The sequence below is a fragment of the Galeopterus variegatus genome, unplaced genomic scaffold (assembly GCF_000696425.1).
Source record: "Galeopterus variegatus unplaced genomic scaffold, G_variegatus-3.0.2 Scaffold6087, whole genome shotgun sequence".
Lineage (NCBI taxonomy): Eukaryota > Metazoa > Chordata > Mammalia > Dermoptera > Cynocephalidae > Galeopterus > Galeopterus variegatus.
Window position 1 is genome coordinate 112,952 of NW_007732198.1, and position 6,166 is coordinate 119,117.

The following is a 6,166-nucleotide window of genomic DNA, read 5'->3' on the forward strand; positions in this document are numbered from 1 at the left end:
CGAGCTGTCTTCCTGTGTGAATCAACACGGACAATCTTTTGTCAAACACCCCCGCTGGCTGGAATGTTATTATTACACTCTCATATTGCACCACCCTGTTGGGTTTTCTTCAGATGATGAAAAGGCATTATGGGACTGGTCTTATCGTCACCTAGAATCTGGGTTGCCATCTGAATGTGTGGTATCCGGGGGTTGGGTAACTAGTATATGGTATAAAACTCAGGGTATAGCCCATCTGGATTTGTGGAGATTGCTTGCATCATTGAGTGTTGTTACTGTAACCATTATAGATCCAGATCAACATCTTGTGGTTTCCTATGGTTTACATTCCTGTATAGCTCCTGCCAATATATTGTGAAAAATTTTGAAATAATGTCCCATGGTAATGGTTATAGTATTTCCTGTAACCAATGTATTTTAACATCTTATCTTTCTTCTAGTATTGGAAATGGACACACACAAAAGAGATTAATGGTTTTAACACAACCCCCTTTTGTAGTCCTCCCCGTACATGTAAAAGGCTGTTGTTATGAGGATACAGATATTTAGGTCTTATCCCATGTTTCTGAACTGTTATCTGGAAAAAAGCGCTTTAAAGGATTGCTTAAAGTTGGAGTCCTTGTGCTTATTTCTGTTGTGGTTAGCGCAGTGACTTCTATACTTGCTCTCTCTCAAAGTAGCCATACTGCCCGTTATGTGAATCAATAGGTTACTGACGAACTTGTGAAGACATTGTTTGATAAATTGTCTCACCTGAGTCCTTTAAATACGGTGCAACAAATGTTATACCTGCTAGTAGCTTTTATAATTGTCTCTGTATTTGCCCTTTTTTTGTGTTTCTCAGCCTGCCTCCGCTGTAACACCCACCAATTGCTATGACTCCATACGATTACCCACCAAATGCAGCTGCAATGGGGGGTCTCAGAGTCTTCATTGTTCAAAAATTCAGAGGGGGGAGATGTGGGGCACTGGGCAGCAAGGTGACAGGGTCCTTGCTATCTGGGCATTGTGCCAGCAGGTGCTGGCGGCCCGTCTGCCTGTCTCCCTGTCTGCCTGTCTCCCCATCTGCCTGTCTCCCTGTGTACCCCTCCTCTCTCTCCTTGACAGCTGAAGTTTGGGTGAGCCCGGGACCCTGAGAGCTTGTGGAGGAAAAATTTGGGCTTTTGCTTTGCTGATACGTAGTTAACCCTGAACCTTCGAAACACCATGGCAACAGAAAATATTTTATAAACAGCTTTGTACTAGACGTAACTGGCTTAATCAGTATAATATGTTATTTTACTGGCTTATAAAAAGAACCTGAAATAAACTAAGGGTTTTTCTCAGGCTAGCAGCTTGGGAAAACCCTCCTGATCCCATAAACATGTTTACTCATTAATTCTCTACTGTCTCCCCTCAGGTGCCAGTCCACTACAACTAGTTTTAAGAGTAATGGGCTGGAAGTTTGTCTTGCATATAGGTAGTGCCCCCACAGTGACCTTAGGCCTGGGTTTATGACTTGCTTTGTCAAAGACAATAAAAGCAAACAAGATGCTAGTGGAGGCTTGGGAAGTGCATGAATGGTGGGCCTCGCTTTTCCTTCAGTGCCCAAGAATCCTGCAGATGCCTTTGATGACTGGCCCATGAAGAGCCACACCTAGTCAGTTCAGCTCACACTGAGCACCTACATGTGTGGGGAGATTGCACCAGATCTGCAGCCCAGTCAGTCCCCATCCTCAGAGGGCACAGCCAGGATCCCAGCACACAGCCATGGAGGGTGCTGGATTGGGTGTCTCATTAGCAGCAGAAGCAGGTGCTGATGAAGGAACAGGTGACTCTGGTTGGAGTCCCTGTGGACCAGTGTCTAGGATGGACCTCTTCTTCTCCACTTCTGGAGTGAAGGTGTCTCCACTGGGAATACTGTGTCTGTCTCACCTGTGCAGGTGGGCTCCATGAGGTAACTTACTTGTGTTTTTAGGTCTCAATCTCAGCAACAGAAGAACCACACTTTACAAGCCACAGTTGAGGAGACACTTCCACTTCCTGTCCTGGTTAAAATAGCTCCAGACTTCAGCTTGATGCTGCATGTGGGAAGGGCTTTGTGTGTCATACCCTGGGTGAGAATGAGCTGCATGTGGCCTGAGGAGGACTCAGATGATGCCAACAAGGTCCCACATCCTCAATCCCACAGCATGGCTGTGGGGAAAATAGAATAATTTAGTCAGGCTCCCTCAGCTCAGGTCTGGTTGTGGGTCAAGCAGCACATTACCTGTAAACAAGTTGTGTGTGGGTGGAGTTGGTGTGCATGTGCACCCATGTAACTTTCTAGTTAATAGCTATTGTGTGTTGTGCAGTTTTGTGAAGCAGGCTGGTCGACAGATCTTGTGTCTAACAATAGAGCATGGTTACTCTGCTGGCAGCTACACAGTTTTCAATTTTTCTTTGAAGTTTGCCAGTAGCAGTTGAATTTTGGAGTTTCTCTGTGTACTGCCTAGATCCTAGATGCGTGTGTGTTGAATAAAGGCTATTCCTTCTTCAACCAAGGCTCCAAGGACCTTTTTGTATGGTTTGCAGTTCTGCTTCTCAGTACCTCCATCAAGAGGTGGCATCTATGTCTCTGCCTCTAATTGGAGCTGAGCCCTGAGACTGGCTTCCACCAAGTGCAGAGGCCTGGAAAGTGCTGGACCCCCAGGTTTCAGCCACTGATGCCAGGCACACCACAGACACCACCATGGGCATGATCCTTGGGATGTGCTGAGGACAGAACAAGGCAGTGTTACCCCCATGACCACGCTGAAGTACCTGGATTTCCACTTAGTTATGAAATGTCTCTAGTTCTCCATGAAATGACTTTTTAAAATAGCAATGAGGTAAACCCTGCTAAGCCCAAGCTATGTGTTGTGTCATCTGTGTTCAGTCCTGATCACCTTATTGGAGCATCAGGGAATCTGGGACTAGGGATCCTCTCCCAGATCTGCAGGGTCATGGCAGGAATGGTTTTCATGCACAGAGGGAGGCCCTATTTTCATGTTCTCCTCCTACAAACTAAGCTCTGGAGTAAGAGCCTATGGGGATGGCAGTTTCCAGAGCAGATATGAGTGTCCCAGGGGAGTATAATGACAATGACAGCATTTGAGAAAATATTATTTTTTATTGTTTGATTTTAATACAATATTAATATGTGATATATATTTTTCATTTTTTACATAACTGCTAAATACATTTCATGTAGGTGTCAGGTTTACCTCATTTTTACAGCTGTAAAACTGAACACAGGAGGACAGTGGAGCTGTGCATTGTGTCCATGAGTTCATATGTGTAAGAATGAGCCCACTGTCTGGTCTGTGCTCCTCGCCCCAGGACCCAATGACCTCCCAGAACCTACTCCAGGGCTGACTTAATCATACCTAGTAAGGTTTGCTGAACTCCCTTCGAGTAATTAGAAGATGCTGTGATTTAACAACATTGTAGTGTTCATTTATAATATATAGAGAGCCAATATTCATGGAGATGTTTTTTCAGGAGTCTCTGACAGTTCATATGGCTTCATCTTTATTCATAACTCTTCTTCTCTATAAATACATGTATTTTTTTTCATTTGTAACAAATGTATTGAGGTTGAAGTGATGTGAAATAAACTGCACATATTTAACATTTGTATTTGATAAGTATTGGCTCATGTGACCTCCTGTGCAACCATCTCGACACAAAATATTGAACATACCTTGCATCTCAGAATGTGTCCTACTGATTTTCTGTAACCCACCCTCCCCATTTGTTTGTCCTCACACCCTACACTAAACAACTCCTGATCTTCCTGCAACTTCACATTAGTTTTCCTCTTGTAAAATTTGTATGAATAAAATCATACACTGCAAAAATTTTAGATAATTTTTATTTACAAATAAGATTGTACATAGTTATCAGGTAGAATGTGATCTCTCTGTATTCACCTACATTGTAAAATGATCAAATAGTGATAATTAAAATTATTGTAATGGGCTGGCCCCAAGGCTCACTTGGGAGAGTGTGGCACTGGTAGCGCTGAGGCCGCGGGTTCAGATCCTATATAGAGATAGCTGGTGCGCTCACTGGCTGAGCGTGGTGTAGACCACACCGTGCCAAGGGTTGTGATTCCCTTACAGGTCAAATTTTTAAAAAAAACTATAATATGTATATATAGTCCTGTGCAGTACAGAACCAGGACTGCTTCCTCCTCTCTAACTGTAACATTGCACCTGCTGATCAGCCTCTCTCATCTCCCCTGCTCCTAATTCTCCCAGTAGGTAGTCGCCACTATTCTGTCAACATCTGTGATATATATGTATGTTTGGATTCTGCATATGAGTGACTTATGTGGTATTTGTAATTCTGAACCTGAATTATTTCACTTAACCTGATATCCCTATTCTTATACATGTTGTTCAAATGACAGTTTTCATCATTTTCATGAATGAAAAGTATTCCAGGAGGCAGAAAAACCACATCATGATAGAAAACTGACTGCAACTGACTTGGGATCTGGACCCTGTACTCAGTGGGTTCTGGGACTCCTGCAGCCAGGCTCACTACTGGCCCCCTGCAGGGAGGATCGTGTCTGAGCTCACAGTGACTTTCCCTCACTGTATCTCTCACACAGTAATTCACGGCTGTGTCCTCAGTGGTCACAAGCTCAGGTGCTGATAGAACGGGTTCTTGGACATGTCTCTGGAGATGGCAACTTGACTCTTGAGGTATGAGCTGTAGTAAGTGCTCCCATCCCTACAGATCTGTCTAATCCACTCCAGCCCCTTTCCCTCTGGCTGGCAGATCCAGCTCCAATGATAACCACTGCTGATGGAGTAGGCAGAGATGGCACAAGTGAGGGAGAGGATCTGCGAGGGCATCACCAGTCCTGGTCCTGACTCCTGTAGTTGCACCTGAGACAGAACACCTGGAAACAAAAGGAACCACAGTGAATCATGTGCTCAGATGGGCTTCTCATACCTTATTGTCAGAATCCCTAAGACTCTCATATCTGGGAGCCACCATCAGAACAATAAAGGAGAACCACTGGGGCTTCATGTTCCTACAGATGACATCCATGATTCTGAGAAATTATTTCTTAGACTGAGGAGTAGCATAAGTTTAAGTAAATGCTGCCGTCGTTTCATCTGGCTGCCAAAGTGACCATTTGCATCTGTGAGGTGCCTTTGTATGTAAATGTGATAGGAATAAGGACGCTCCTGTCTTTAGGGTTCACCTGAGTAGGAGGATGCTGGCTGTGTCCTCAGAGAACTCAGGTCTCCCCTCCCCAAGCTCAAGGTCCTTTCCTTCCAGGCCATGGAATCTGGTGTGGGAGCTGGTCAGTGACCTGGGTGTTGCCAATGATCAAAGATGGCTTTGTGAAGAGAATCAATAACTCACTACTCATTATGTATAGGCCCTTAAAAATCTTCATGGAAAAAATTTCCATATCTTTAGAATCTATTTTCCATTTTTCTTTATACTTCTTCATAAATATCTAAGTGTCCAAATGTCACAGACACATTTAAACATGCTAGGACAGCAGCTAAATGTAATAAACACATTAAATTCAGACAAATCTGGGTCCAATCCAACCTTTAATGTAGTTCAGAACAGTTTATTTAACTTGAGTGAACATTTCTTCATCTGAATTAGCTTTACTACGGAGCATATTAAAGTTTTGCTATGAAGTTGGATCTTTTAATGTCCATCTTTCATTGGTTGATATAGAAATGACACAGACCTATTTGCTTACATGATAATCATTCCTGCCATTGTCAAAATGCCCATCAGCCTCCTCATTCTGTTTCTTTCCTCTACACACTTAAGTGTCTGCAAGAACACCCTGGACCTCAGGGCTCTCCTTGAGGGACAACTTATAAGAATATAAGCTCCACTCAGTGCTATCTACAGACACAGCTAATGGAAGGGCCTCAGATCACTGATATGCTGGTACAGTCACCTGGTTTTTGTAATGACTAACACATCGTACACTATCCATTTCTTGTCACTACCAAGAATTTTGAATTCAGGGAACATGATCTTTAGGATTTTGGTGCTGCTTTGCCTCCCACGGATTTGTCACCCCTTTCCCCTGGGTGGTGGAGCCACCAAAGATTACTCAAAGCCCATCTCTTCGGAGCTGTGAGAAGCCCCAAAAGGGGATTAATCTCCTGGAACC

At 43.7% G+C, this 6,166-nt stretch overlaps 1 pseudogene; it reads right to left on the reverse strand.

Moving 5' to 3' along the window:
* The window catches only part of LOC103605808, a 28,049-nt pseudogene extending 22,979 nt beyond the window's left edge, over nucleotides 1-5,070 (reverse strand).
* Between the last annotated feature and the right edge of the window lie 1,096 nt (nucleotides 5,071-6,166).